Source organism: Siphateles boraxobius, unplaced genomic scaffold (genome assembly GCF_051911475.1).
Source record: "Siphateles boraxobius isolate OS27281-9 unplaced genomic scaffold, OSU_SipBor_1 42, whole genome shotgun sequence".
NCBI classification, from domain to species: Eukaryota; Metazoa; Chordata; class Actinopteri; order Cypriniformes; family Leuciscidae; genus Siphateles; species Siphateles boraxobius.
This window is the reverse complement of record NW_027509053.1, coordinates 1,800,001-1,814,413: the sequence shown is the minus strand read 5'-3', so window position 1 is coordinate 1,814,413 and position 14,413 is coordinate 1,800,001. Positions and strand designations below refer to the sequence as shown.

General features: G+C 42.5%; 6 non-coding genes across 6 annotated transcripts; all 6 read right to left on the bottom strand.

Moving 5' to 3' along the window:
• Positions 1–6,017: 6,017 nt before the first annotated feature.
• On the bottom strand, positions 6,018–6,090 carry trnav-cac (transfer RNA valine (anticodon CAC)). The gene has a single exon. It is a non-coding gene; the product is annotated as a tRNA-Val (tRNA).
• Positions 6,091–6,211: 121 nt separating this feature from the next.
• trnav-aac (transfer RNA valine (anticodon AAC)) lies at positions 6,212–6,284 on the bottom strand. Its single transcript has one exon. It is a non-coding gene; the product is annotated as a tRNA-Val (tRNA).
• Positions 6,285–6,837: 553 nt separating this feature from the next.
• Positions 6,838–6,910, bottom strand: trnav-cac (transfer RNA valine (anticodon CAC)). Its single transcript has one exon. It is a non-coding gene; the product is annotated as a tRNA-Val (tRNA).
• Positions 6,911–7,033: 123 nt separating this feature from the next.
• trnav-aac (transfer RNA valine (anticodon AAC)) lies at positions 7,034–7,106 on the bottom strand. Its single transcript has one exon. It is a non-coding gene; the product is annotated as a tRNA-Val (tRNA).
• Positions 7,107–7,320: 214 nt separating this feature from the next.
• Positions 7,321–7,393, bottom strand: trnav-uac (transfer RNA valine (anticodon UAC)). Its single transcript has one exon. It is a non-coding gene; the product is annotated as a tRNA-Val (tRNA).
• A 235-nt stretch (positions 7,394–7,628) lies between these two features.
• On the bottom strand, positions 7,629–7,701 carry trnav-cac (transfer RNA valine (anticodon CAC)). Its single transcript has one exon. It is a non-coding gene; the product is annotated as a tRNA-Val (tRNA).
• Positions 7,702–14,413: the final 6,712 nt, after the last annotated feature.

Here is a 14,413-nt window from a genome sequence, read left to right as displayed (position 1 = left end):
ATTTTTTTGTCATGCTCTGTTGCTGTGGATGCCGTACAAGCTGTGGAAGATCAAGGCTCTCTGTCCCAATTCTGCCTGCGGGCAGCATCAGCTGACTGGAGGCGGTCTGCACAAAAGGGCACGGCAGGTTCTGGACATCGATAGGATGTACAACATGGTCACAGAAACCCTCATCTGTACCAAGTGTAAAGCCTCGCATGTGTCCTGGAGTCAGACTGTCCTGCAACAGCTGGATCTGGGCCATCGCTCTGAATTTCGGGTCATCCTCATGCGGAAGTAAGTACACTTTAATTCCACATCCAGTTGATAGCCCATCATCACATATGTTTGCAAATACTTTACAAATCAATTGTGTAAAATATATGAATGTGTGGATTTAGCTTTTCCTAAGGTATGCCTGTGATATGAGAGTCATTCGGCTCCTGCGTGAGCGTGGCCTAGGCAACAGTCCCGTGTCATCAAACAGCTTCGTGAGAACCACAGTGAGGAGTGGCTCCAGCGTATGGCCCGGTACACCACCCAATGTGTGGACTTCCTCAAACGACCCGGGGTGTTGCAAATACAATTCCAGGAACCCCCAGAGCCTACAGTGGTCCCAAGCTGCAAGTGGCTGCTCACCGTGTACAGCCAAGACATCCTGACAAGGCTGGATGAAATCCATGCAAGGATAACATCTACGTATGGTTCAGTCTTGAAGATGGATTCCACTAAAAAGGTTAGCAGGGGATTTTTGTTAATTTATGGTGTTTACTGTTATATCATTATCAGAGCATGAGTATCATATTCTACATGGTGTGATGTTTCATTGCATTGCATGCTTCCTGTCATCTACTGCAGATCACTAAGAAGCTGGCTGTGACGGCAAGGGGAACGGGACTCTGGCTTACTTCTGTTGGCAATGAGTTTGGTCAGGTGCTCATGAGTGTGCTGACAGCACAGGAAGGACCAGGACTGGACATGATGGTCGATGGTCTGGTGAAAAGGTACCAGCAGGCTAGTGTGGATCCACCTGCTGTTTTGTACGTGGACTGTGGCTGCAGCACTGATGTGGGTGAGACCAAGCTGAAAACCAGATTCAGAGGGTGGCCTGATCTCATGATTCGCTTGGACATCTGGCATTTTATGCGCAGGATTGAGTCCTTTCATTTACACCTGAACCGTTTCATCCCAGGTATTGTCTTTGTCACACACACTGTGCAGGTGTAAAGAAAGAGCATTAAGTGTTTTTGTGTGTTCCTTTAACACCTCCTAAACACTGTTGTGTCTATTTACAGGGACCAGTGCAAACAGTCTGAACTTTCAGATTTATCTGCTGGAGGGTCTACACCGGTGGAACCAGGACCGGGAGGCTGCTTCCCTGTCATCGGAGCCATCAGCTTTGCGCAGCTACACAGGAGAACTTGTTCACTGTGTAAACGGCAATTATGAAAAGCTGTTTGGCAGGAAAGTGGTCCCCACGTTTTGTCCCCCTGCATGTTACACCGGTGAGAATTGTTTTATATATTTTTTATTTTATCAACTTGCAATTTCTGTGTAACCTCCGTCTATATGTCAGATTTAACCCTATAGAGTCGATTGTATCATAATTGATATGCAAGTTTCTAAAGGACTCTAAATGATCAACATGATCAAACATTTTTAGGAAACATGCCCTCTGTCGTCTGATTGATTATAGTCTTTTAGTATAATTGTAAAAGTGTCCACCTTCAGCTCGTGCTTCACGTTTCTTTTCATTGTAAAACCTTTACTGATTTTATAAAGTAATTGTAAGAATAACTTTTATATTGTTAGTAATATTTAATGACTAGTTACTAGACAGAAGCAGCTTGGGTTCACTTGATTAGAAAATCATGTTACATGTAAATATCAAAATGATCATCAGACTTTTCTCTCAATCATCATTGTATTGCATTTCATTTCATGTTTTGCCCCCATAATTAAACGTGTTTGGCCTCTTAATAAAACTGTTTTGTTTTTTTTCTCCTTGACGATGAGCTCTATATTCTCACACTATATGAGGTACTACAAAAGCCTAATGTATCAAATATGATACACAACATTCTATTTAATTTCTGTTTGTTTATTGTTTTTATTTCAGGTGAGCTCATTGGAGTGCAGTATCTGTTCCAGCAGACTGGTCAGACCCTGCAGGACATGAATCCTGACTCTGAGCAGACAGCAGAGCTCATTGAGGACCTCAGTGTGGAGGAGCGAGATGAAGATGAGGGCTTCTGTGACATCAGCGAGGATCACACAATAGCAGATCCGGAGGCTGTTCTGTCACCACCCTCTTCCACACTGACACTGGGTTCTTCCACCCTGGTCACCAGCAGTGCCACACCTGTACTGGGCTCCACATCCCCTTCACTGGTCCCTGACCCCAAACTTGTCCTCATACAGTCTCCTTCATCACCTGGACCCTCAGGGACTGCTGTCACACCTGTTCCCTCTGAAACATCTGTTTCAACTCTCCCCTCAGAGCCAGAGGATGCTGGTCAGGATGATGATGAAGAAGAGACGGTAAATACTACTCCTTTGTATGTCTTTCAAATTAACTAGAATAATTATGATGAATTAACATCCAGTGCTTTAAATCCAGACTTTCCACATATTTTACATTTAAAAGTACAGCCTAAATTCATTTGTAAGCTGCAAATACACATCAAGTCAAGTCATCTTTATTTATTTGGTGCTTTGTAAAATGTCAAGAATGGCGCTCTCTCTGCTTTGTACTATACAGTGCTTTACGGTGATAAACAGGAAAATAACACAATCAGTTATGGAATTATGCATTAGACAGATGTGATGTAATAATTGTATTGCATGTTTGTGTTTTTTAATAGGCTGTTGACTACCAAAATATCCCGGGTTATCAACATGTGGACCAGCTGGCAGAATATCTGGTGGATCTCCGGGACCACATAGCCCTCAGCCTGACCAACCAGGAAGCCAACACCATAATTGCTCTTTGGCAGAACCTGGATGACCGAGACAAGGAACGGGTGGTGTATGACAGTCGATGCCGAAAGAGACTGCTGAGTGGACGCTTCAAGGTCCCGAAGAAGCCCACTCACCCTGGTGTAGAGAGCACCACCAGATGTGTGCTGGGTGCAAGCAGCGCACCTGCTCAGTGGCCTGACTGTTGCCGTCTGCTGGAGACCATCTTCATCAGACTTTGCACTGTCCACCCAAGCCCCAAAAGAAAAGGCAAGGGAGCCCTGTCAAGATTGTCTCTGATCCTGCAAGACTATCGCAGGATAAGGCAGCTTGTACTGGCAACAGCTTGGTGATGGGAGGAACATCCATGCAGCTGGTGGAGGTTAACCAGAACACCCTGATTCAGTGGTATAACAAAAGACAGAAAAAGCAGGAGCTGTCTGTGCTGCTTCAGGGCATTCAGTTGCCTCAGCCCCTCCCTGAAGCTCATGAGCCTCTCCAGGTAGCCAAACGTCTACGGACTGAGCCAGAACAACCAGGGGAGCAGCACCATTACAAGCTACCAGAGAGCACAGCTGGTCAGGCAAAGCAGAGGCAGACTTCTGTTGGGCGACCCCCTCTCAGACCCAAGGCACCAGCGCAGAGTCAGACGTTGCTGACACCATCTGCATCTGGAGCATCACTGCAGATGGTACCAAATATACTTATACCATCAGCACCAGGTTTCCAGGGTGTGCCAATGTTCCAGGCTGTGCCAATGTTCCAGGGTGTGCCAATGTTCCAGGGAGTGCAAATGATCCAGGGCATCCCAATGGCCCAGGGGATGCAAATGATACAGCCACTGTTACAGCCAACAGCTGTACAGGGCACCCGCTTACCCGCTTCACCAGCTGCCAATCCAGACGCCATGCCCAAGAGACCCTACAGGAGAACCGTAGAGGCCAACACTTGCAAAAAATGTGGGCAATTTAAAACAAGTGCAACAGGACATAGCCAGTACAGGGGCAGGGTGTACTGCCCACAGACTGAGACTGTTTCAAAAGAGGTGTGGTTAGAGGAAATGCGGAGAACCATTTTCCAAATAATGTATATATTTTCATGTATATAGCATCATGTATATAGTGTGAAACAGCATCCCACCTGCAACTTATTTGAATGGCCTGTTCGTCCACGGCAAATCTAAGTGACAGCCCGTGGCCCTGCCCATTGACCACAGAGAGCCTATTTGTCCCACTGACCGCCTATGTGACCACGAATGGCCTATGTGTCCCATCAGAAGAACTATGCATTATTAGACTTAAAATGGCATGTCCATGGACAGCTTACAGGGACTCTGTCAAATAAGTTAAAGGTGGGATGCTGTTTTCGACTTTTTTGGAGCGGGTGAGTTCTTGGAAACTATGGGTGAGTTTTTGGAAAACTCAAATTTGTGAGGTCAAACCTACTGTAAACCACACTGGGTACACAATACAACACACTGATGTACATTAAAGCTATTAATTATGCATAGTTAGCCTAAAAATGGACTGTCCACGAACAGCCTATTTGGATCCTGTCAAATAAGTTACAGGTCGGCACAGGAAGGTGTCCTCAGACATCCTATTTGGACCCTGTAAAATAAGTTACAGGTGGGCAAAGTAAGGGCCCACCTGTAACTTATTTGACAGGGTCCAAATAGGCTGTACGTGGTCAATGCATTAATAGGTCATATTTCATAATTACAGTGGTTTTATAAGGTGAAACCTACTGTACACCATACTGGGGACACAATACAACACACTGATGTACATTAAAGCTATTAATTATGCATAGTTAGCATAAAAATGGACTGTCCACGAACAGCCTATTTGGTCCCTGTCAAATAAGTTACAGGTGGGCAAATTAAGGGCCCACTGTAGCCTAAAAATGGACTATCCACGAACAGCCTATTTGGTCCCTGTCAAATAAGTTACAGGTGGGCAAATTAAGGGCCCACTGTAGCCTAAAAATGGACTGTCCACGAACAGCCTATTTGGACCCTGTCAAATAAGTTACAGCTGGGCAAAGTAAGGGCCCACATGTAACTTATTTGACGGAGTCCAAATAGGTTGTCCGTGGTCAATGCATTAATAGGCCATAATTCATAATTACAGTGGTTTTTTGTGGTCAAACCTACTGTACACCACACTGGGGACAGAATACAACACACTGATGTACATTAAAACTATTAATTATGCATAATTAGCCTAAATATGGACTGTCCACGGACAGCATTTAGGGCACCCGTCAAATAGGTGACAGGTGGGATGCTGTTTTTGACTCTAACGCACTTAACGGGGTACTACGGACCCCAGTCTTTGTGGACCGTCTGAGGGGACCCTGAGGGGCCACAGATTTCAAATTGGAGCCATTCGGAGCTATTGGGACCGTTCCGTGGGGATGTCCACCAAACGCCTATGAAAATGAATGGGATAAGTTGCACGTGTCAGTGGCTCCCGCGCGGCCCCCGGGGGTCCGAGGGGCCCCAAACTCGACAAAAAGTTGCGTCACGTGGCTCTCTGCGACAGACCGAGCGGGCTAGGTCGAGACATGCCAAGTTTATTTTTAGCTATTTTTTATGCACCTCTCTGTCTCCCATTGATCTCTATGGGAGCATGTGTCTGCTAGGGTTAATTCAGCAGTTAGGATTAGAGGGCCTCCTAGGCTCGGGAAGCATCTAGAGCCACGATACTCTGGGGCCCGATTCGGGGGCCCGTGGCGGTCGTCCGTGACGAATCTCGAGGTCCTACGACCTTTCGACCCCTTAGGGCGACTGTTTATTTGATTATCAGAAACTTGATTTGGACGTCAGTCCCACCGCTTCTAGCGTACGCTTGTTCAAAAGCGACTGAAACTATAGACTGCCCAGTGTTTTTAACATGGCAAAATGCTGCTAATTTTGTTGGCAGACCGAACATTTTATATTACTGTACAGGAAAACTCAATGGTCATTTGTTTTATTTTTGTCCTTTTCTAAAGAGATTAAACCACAAACATCCCTGCAAGTGTACTGACCTGCTCAACAGAAAATCGCATACGAAATTTTTGCAAAAACCACCCACAGTTTCCGCCCAGTTTCGAACTAGGGACCTTTCGCGTGTGAGGCGAACGTTATAACCACTACACTACGGAAACACGTCATCAGGTTGCAGACATAAATCTTTAGGTGCATGCTTATTAAAAAGCATATAAAGGAAATGAGCGCTGCACCCAACTAGTGTGGCAAACCGTTTAAATTCTGGCAGAATCCAACCACTGTTTCTGCTCGGTTTCGAACTGAGAACCTTTCGCGTGTTAGGCGAACGTGATGACCACTACACTACAGAAACCTACTGATGAAGTGCATGTGCTTTTTAGAAGATGGCTCCTTCCCATAATCTGCTCTGCAAGCAGTGTGACAGTCTGTAAATTCCACAAACAACAGAACAGAGGTTATTCGCCATGGCAATCTGCCTACAGCTTCTTGGTACGATGGCCTTCACCTGTCTCAAAAGTAAGGGTTTTGTAGCGAATTGCAGCATTTATATTTAACATGCCTCCACTTGTTTCCACCCAGTTTTGAACTGAGGACCTTTCGCGTGTAAAGCGAACGTGATAACCACTACAATACAGAAACTTGGTTTGGACATCAGTCCCACCGCTTCTAGGGTACGCTTGTTCAAAAGCGACAGAAACTATAGACTGCCCAGTGTTTTTAACATGGCAAAATGCTGCTAATTTTTTTGGCAGACCGAACATTTTATATTACTGTACAGGAAACCTCAATGGTCATTTGTTTTATTTTTGTCCTTTTCTAATGAGATTAAACCACAAACATCCCTGCAAGTGTACTGACCTGCTCAACAGAAAATCGCATACGAAATTTTTGCAACAACCACCCACAGTTTCCGCCCAGTTTCGAACTGGGGACCTTTCGCGTGTGAGGCAAACGTGATAACCACTACACTACGGAAACACGTCTTCAGGTTGCAGACATAAATCTTTAGGTGCACGCTTATTAAAAAGCATATAAAGGAAATGAGTGCTGCACCCACCAAGCGTGGCAAACAGTTTAAATTTTCTGTCAGAATTCAACCACTGTTTCTGCTCGGTTTCGAACCGAGGACCTTTCGCGTGTTAGGGGAACGTGATGACCACTACACTACAGAAACCTATTGATGAGACACATGTGCTTTTTAGAAGATGGCTCCTTCCCATAATCTGCTCTGCAGGCAGTGTGACAGTCTGTGAATTCCACAAACAACAGAACAGAGGTTATTCGGCATGGCAGTCTGCCTACAGCTCCTTGGTACGATTGCCTTCACCTGTCTCCAAAGTAAGGGTTTTGTAGTGAATTGCAGCATTTATATTTAAAATAACTCCACTTGTTTCCGCCCAGTTTTGAACTGAGGACCTTTCGCATGTAAAGCGAACGTGATAACCACTACTCTACGGAAACTTGATTTGGACGTCAGTCCCACCGCTTGTAGGGTACGCTTGTTCAAAAGCGACTGAAACTATAAACTGCCCAGTGTTTTAAACATGGCAAAAAGCTGCTAATTTTGTTGGCAGACCAAATATTTTTTATTACTGTAAAGGAAACCTCAACGGTCATTAGTTTTATTTTTGTCCTTTTCTAAAGAGATTAAACCACAAACATCCCTGCAAGTGTAATTTTTGCAAAAACCACCCACAGTTTCCGCCCAGTTTCGAACTGGGGACCTTTTGCGTGTGAGGCTAACGTGATAACCACTACGCTACGGAAACACGTCTTCAGGTTGCAGACATAAATCTGTAGGTGCACGCTTATTAAAAAGCATATAAAGGAAATGAGCGCTGCACCCACCTAGCATTGCAAACAGTTTACATTTTCTGTCAGAATCCAACCACTGTTTCTGCTCGGTTTCGAACCGAGGACCTTTCGCCCTTTAGGCCACCGAGTAAGGGAAGGGGTCCGCGGACAGCTTAAAAGGTAGTGCCTTGGACCGGCGCGCAACGCCCCCTAGGCGATTTTTTTTAACTTACCCAACACTGGTAACCATACAGCTTTACATCTGGTGTTTGTTCAATCCAAATCATAAGTAAGCCTCACCCTTTTTTTACATTTGGAGTTTTGTGAATTTAGTTTACCTCTTAGATTTTTTTGTTAAAGGTAAAGGGGGAATGGAACATAAAACTCTTTAAACCCTACTTTTGTTTTTTTATCTATTTTGCAGCTTTACCATAGCCTATTCCCAATTTATTTTCTCTTTTTTTTCTGCAATGTATTATATTGTTTTATTGTAAAGTGCTTATGCTTCTCGCCTCATTCAATGTCCTGTTATACTGTATATCTGCTCTTGCTGTATGTGGTGTCGTCAGGGATCCTGAGTGCTATAGCCTCATATTTACGACACAGTGTCTGTAAACTTTTTTGCCACTTCTCCCTTGGGTGTCTTCACTTTCAACCGTAGGGAATATCTTTTGGTAAGGACAGTCTTCTTCATCCCCCCGACTCCATGGACTATAAGCCTGATATTCTCACCGCACAGTCCAAGGCGATCAGCTGTTTCATTGGTGATATAATTGGTGTCAGATGTGAGGTCGATTAGTGAGCCAATAAGGCAACCCGAGTTTGTCGTTACTTCCATCAGCATCATCACCACTGGATGTTCTTGCAGTCCATCTCCAGCCTTGGCACATACAGTTGATGATATTTTGTTTGAGAACACATTCTTGCATTTCTCTCTTTGTTCTGGAGTAAGCTCTGCAAGAAACTCTTCATGTTTGTTGGTTAGGCCAAGTTTCTTTCCTCCAATTTTTATGGTGCTCTGCTCCTCACTGCTGCTGTATTTCTTAGAAGTCGGTGGCTTAAGACACAGAAGGTAATTGTGGTCCGATATCCCTCCTTTCCGACAGTCTACTTTTCGGCAGAGGTATCTGGGTGTGCATTCTTTCCCATCCTTGGGGTGGGGCCGCAAACACTTGGAGCACAACCATAGCTTCTTCACATGGGCCCTTTTTCTTAAGAGATCTTCTTCCCTGGAGACCTTGCACGCAAATAGCTTGCCGGCATGGGAGTCATCTTCACAGACAGTACAGCTGGGATAGTCGTCCTTCTGACCTGCTGTGGATTTAGTGAATGCCTTCCTCCCTCTCTTATCTGGGTATTCTGCAGCACCCTTTTCCACAGGGCCTTTATCTGCAGGGCTTGGCTCCACCTGTTCCAACTCCTCAAGAATCTCCTCCTGCTTCTTCAAGAATCCTATGAGGCAATCAAAATGATGCAGTGGAGAGAACCTGTTTTCCGGGTCAGTTTTGTGCATAATCCACTCCTTCTTGAGTGAACTGGGAAGCTTGCTTTCAAGAGATTGAGCAACAACACAGTTCTTCACGGCGTCTTCTTCACCAAGAATCTGGAGGTTGCACAGTGCCCTTTCCACAGCCTGGATCAATTCAATGGTTCTTCTTGGATTGTTTCCTTTATCGGGGGGAAGAGACTGGACCTCGTTGGTGACCATTAAGACTATTTTCGCTCTGTTCCCGTATTTGCTGTCCAGTAGCCTAAACATATCGTCGGCGGATCCACAGCTAGATAGGACAAGATCCTTCTTAGCCTTTTCGTGGAGACTATTTAATAAGTGGAACCTTTTTAAACATTCCACACCTTGTGGGTTACCCAATTCTTGTAGGTCCTCCCACTCAGTCTTCCAGCAGTAATAGTCCCTCATGTCACCAGAGAAAGTGGGTAGCCGTGCTTTTTCAAGGCTGATTTGAGGCTTGAGATTAGAGTATCCTTTGGTTCTTTCTGGGCTGCTTTGCTGTGAGAGAGGCCGGGTGTTCATGTTTAATGCCCCAGTGTACCTTTTGGACTTCAGCTTGCGATCGGCAGACATGTCAGGGAGAGAGGGGAAAGAAGCATCTTGTATCGGATCCATAATATATCATACATAATATATCATAAATTCTGAAATATACACAAATATAAATAAATATAAATTCCAATATAGCCAATACTATAAACACTATGGAATAATATATAATATATTATGGAATTTAATCAACATTCAATATTATAAATATTATAATATACTTAGTGTTTAAACTAAATGACTAAACAAAGCATACACATTTAAACACAGAAATGCTACAGTTTCACACACACCAAATAATCAACAATGTCAATGTTATACACTAAACCATTCGCCCAAAACCACAAAAGGTATTCTCAGTGTTTTGGCCCAAAATGAAACCAGTGAGTGTAGTTTTAAGTAGTAACGCTGAGCATAGTAATCCATTATCAACGTAAAGCAATTAACTGCATTACCCATCCGGCACCGCAAACAGGAAGTAACTCGTGTGACAGTGAAACGCTCCAAATCCAAACATTTACTTAAAATATAACCACGGATACTATAAAGCCGACATCGTTAAACATCAGGCCGCAAACAAGGTTTTATCAACGTGACCAAAGTAACAGTTATCAGGCATACAAACCGCGCACATATACAGCGGCAGTACAGCGGTAGCGCAAACAAACAAACTTAAAACCGCAGCACAATGGATAGAAACAGCATCTTTCCGGTGATCACATCTCTCCTGACGGACAACATGCCAAAACTAGTACTCGCTCCTGCTTATAGCCCGTACTCATTCATTACTGGATTCTAACACACCGTTTTTTGGGGATTTTTACTGGTCCACGTTTCAACTCTTGACTGGCCCGTCCTTCAATCAGGGAAGTGAACCTCCCGCCTATTAACCTGCGTTACATTGCTGCTTAACACCCGTGAAGTAGTGAACACGACAGAGTGAGTTCAACAGCAAGCAGTAAAATCAGCCGCATCACAGGTGGACTCCACATGCACAAACAACAGGTTCTTCTTTGCTGCTTTTTAATCTAAGTTGAACTGCATTAGACAGTTTGTCACACAAAGCATGACATTCCAAAGATTTGGATTACAGGAATAAAATCTGGTGTATTTTATGACAGCATATTAATAAAAATATGCCCCACGATAAACAATATTACAGAAATATTGCATGATTATGGTTAAATGATCACACAATTATTTTATGAATTCAATATTTTAAACTGTAGTATTGTTTAAAATGTATCCTTTGAAATGCCAAATCATAACAGAGTAAATTTTTATAATTTCAAATGAAATAAGTTCATAATCCTGATTTGGACCAAATGATCACTGGATTGATCTGGGCCACATTCCTTCCATCAACAATCGGCCCTCACCGTTGCCACAATGCCCAGTTCTGGCTGAAAGGATACGTGCTATTGCCGACAGAAGGCCAGCAGTGCTAGCTTGAGGCCACATTCGGCCCAAGCTTGCTTGCGATGTGGTTTTGTGTGGATTAATCATGACATTAAGATAACAGGTAATTGTTTCTTTATACTGTGTTTCGATCATTAAAAGTGTACTGTCTCCATCTGATTCAGCTCATCACTTTGTCAATAGAAAGGGGACTAAAAATATTTTTTTTTCCCCAATTGTCCCCAAAGACAAATGAAGAGATATGTCTAACAACCAAAAACACAGTGATGTGCTCAACACAAAACACTACTGGGAATATCCCGTTTTTATGTTTACATACCTTTTGCATTATCAGTATTACACTTATATTATTGTATACTTGTGTTATTATATACTTGTATTACACTTACATTTATATTGTTACAGCAGTACAGTAATGCGTACTATTATATGGGGGAAGCAAGAATGGCAGACAGGAAAAATGTATTTAAGTGCAGGTGCGGTACCTTAATGAAAACAAAGCCAAAACCAAACCAATACAAGGGAACACGGAGAACAGGGCACCATGGCGGAGCAGAGACAACACCAAATTATGTTTTTTGAAAATGTAAAACTGCAGAAAGTTTTCAGTGATGGGTAGGTTTAGGGTTAAAGGGATGGAGTCTATACAGTATAAAAATCATGCCTATGAAAAGTTCCGATAAAACAGGGAATACCATCCTGTGTGTGTGGTCCAGGACCAAATGTCCCTACAAGGATAGTAAAAAACATTTTGTGGGGAAAAATGTAAGTTCTTATGAAAAGAAAAATCTTATAAATCAGGGATTTTCAACTCTAGCCCTTTCCTGCAGTTTACCTCCAACCTTGAAAAAATTCACCTGCTTGTAGCTTTACCCTTTACTTTAATTTGCTTTTTAAGGTGTGATTGATTAGGGTTGGAGCAAAACTCCTGTTAAAAAAAAAAACACTGTTATCTATGCAGAAACAAAAGTATGTGTTGGGTTGGTTGGGTGGTTGGTTGGGTGGTTGGTTGGGTGGGTGTGTTTTTTGGGGTTGGGTGGTGGTATGTGTGTAGATGTGTGTCTAAAACAGAGGATTATTACGGAGCGCAATCCTCTCAGCTGACTTGGCTTTGGGAATATTTGGGAAGAACGTTCTGAATACCAGCCACTTTCTTTTAACAACACAAGATGTTGGACCATAATATTACAGCATAACAAAGAAAAAAAAACAATTTGATAGAAAAAAAACACATTTTATTCTATGCACATACTCAATGGATTTAAAAACAACTTTCTAAAACATCTCCTTTTTAAAACATGTCTAGGCATTTTCTTTTATGGAAATAAACTTCTTTGAGTTTAACTTCTTAAACTCCACTCATTTTCACAACCAAATGGACTGAATTAATAGCCTACCTCAAGATTTCAGATAACTAAACATATATAAATGGTTTTTCAAAATGCAAAGATGGACTCTGACATTTCAACTGGGAGCCGAGGTGGATATGAGGTAAATTATTATTATTATTATTATTATTATTGTAAGTAGTAGATGTATCCATGGTATAATTTATTTGTTATTTATAGAACATTCAGTTTTGGTTCTAAACTTTGTTTTAACTTTCAAAGAATGTTTTCTGCAACCCAGTTTTTGAGCTTGATGAAGAAAATGAGGAAAACAAAGAAATTTTCAAAATTGACATATACCTTGAATCTACTAAAAATCCAGCTGCAGGTAAGTGTGCATACCTTCTGATATATTTAATATAGGATATTCTTAGTTAAATGTTTAAATGTATACATTTTATAACACACTTGTAATATGTACAGATTTAAAGATTTAAGACATTAAGTTGTATGGAATCCTTACCAGCACTATAGTGCATACACACTGACCCACTCTGTAGTCACCTCCCTGGTCAGAGTTCTGGCCGCTGGAAGTTTTTCAAGAAAGTACTCCCGGTTAGTTTCCTGGGCCCCAAAACTGTGCGTTTTTACGTGAAAAAATTATTTGCATTTCAAAGCTTGATTATTTTAACACACAAAAAACACGCCGGTCAAAATTCATACCTCAGTTTTAATCGGCACTATTTTCTTTCCATTTCTATCAATCCGCGCTGCTGTCAACGTCAACAGTGCGCACGTTCCGACCAGCTGTTCCATAGTGTTTACACAATCGATTACGAAACAACGTAAAAAGTAGAAAATGAACGATGGTGCGAACTTGTAAATTTCCAGGCTGTGACCACAAGAATGTGCCGGGATCACCGTTCTGATTCCATCGTTTTCCTGTTTCGGATATAGCTACGAGACAGCTTTGGCTGGTTGCAATCGGCTACTCTGCGAGAGCTAAAATATCCAGAATCAAGGATTATCGTGTGTGCACAGCGCTGTACCAGTACCACGGGTACGCTCTATTTACTAACTTTATGATCCCATGTCTAAACTGTACGGTAAACAAGCTGATGTTCAGACTCCAGTGGAAAATACATGAAAAGATGTCTAATATAAAAACATTATATAGGGATATAGGTACAATTTGCTGAGAAAACTATTTGATTTAGTTCACTCTCTCTTCCCGTTCTATCTCCATCTGTTGAAGTACGGCATCGGTACTCCGGTTCATAAAGGTATCCCTTTGGCGTTGTGCTAAAATTACTTTCATCCTCATCTGTTCCGTCTGACATTGCTTTGAAACGCAAATAATTTTTTCACGTAAAAACGCACAGTTTTGAGGCCACGGAAACTAACCGGGAGTACTTTCTTGAAAAACCTCCAGCGGCCAAAACTCTGATCAGGGAGGTGACTACAGAGTGGGTCAGTGTGTATGCACTATAGTGCTGGTAAGGATTCCATACAACTTCATGTCTTAAATGGGCGAACTAACCCTTTAAGCACCTTTCAGTGTTGCAGTGAATCTAATCTATGTATTCCATTTACTATATTTTTGGCTCAATGTCTTTATAAAAGGTCACAGTGTGGTAAATGACTGTTTGATGACTTTAAGAGAACAGCTGGGTGGCCATGGAACAATAATGGTGTCAACCGGTGTGTTTTTGATTTCGGCTGTTCTTTGCATCATACTGCTCCTTGTTCTCAACCGTAAGCAAATCCAATTTTTTTTTTTTTTATGGTATCTTTACACGCTTCAATGCTGTTGACTTGCCTCGCTCTTATTGTTATAGTAAACTTGCGTCAAAAGGCGCAGTTGTTTGTAGCAAATAGCAA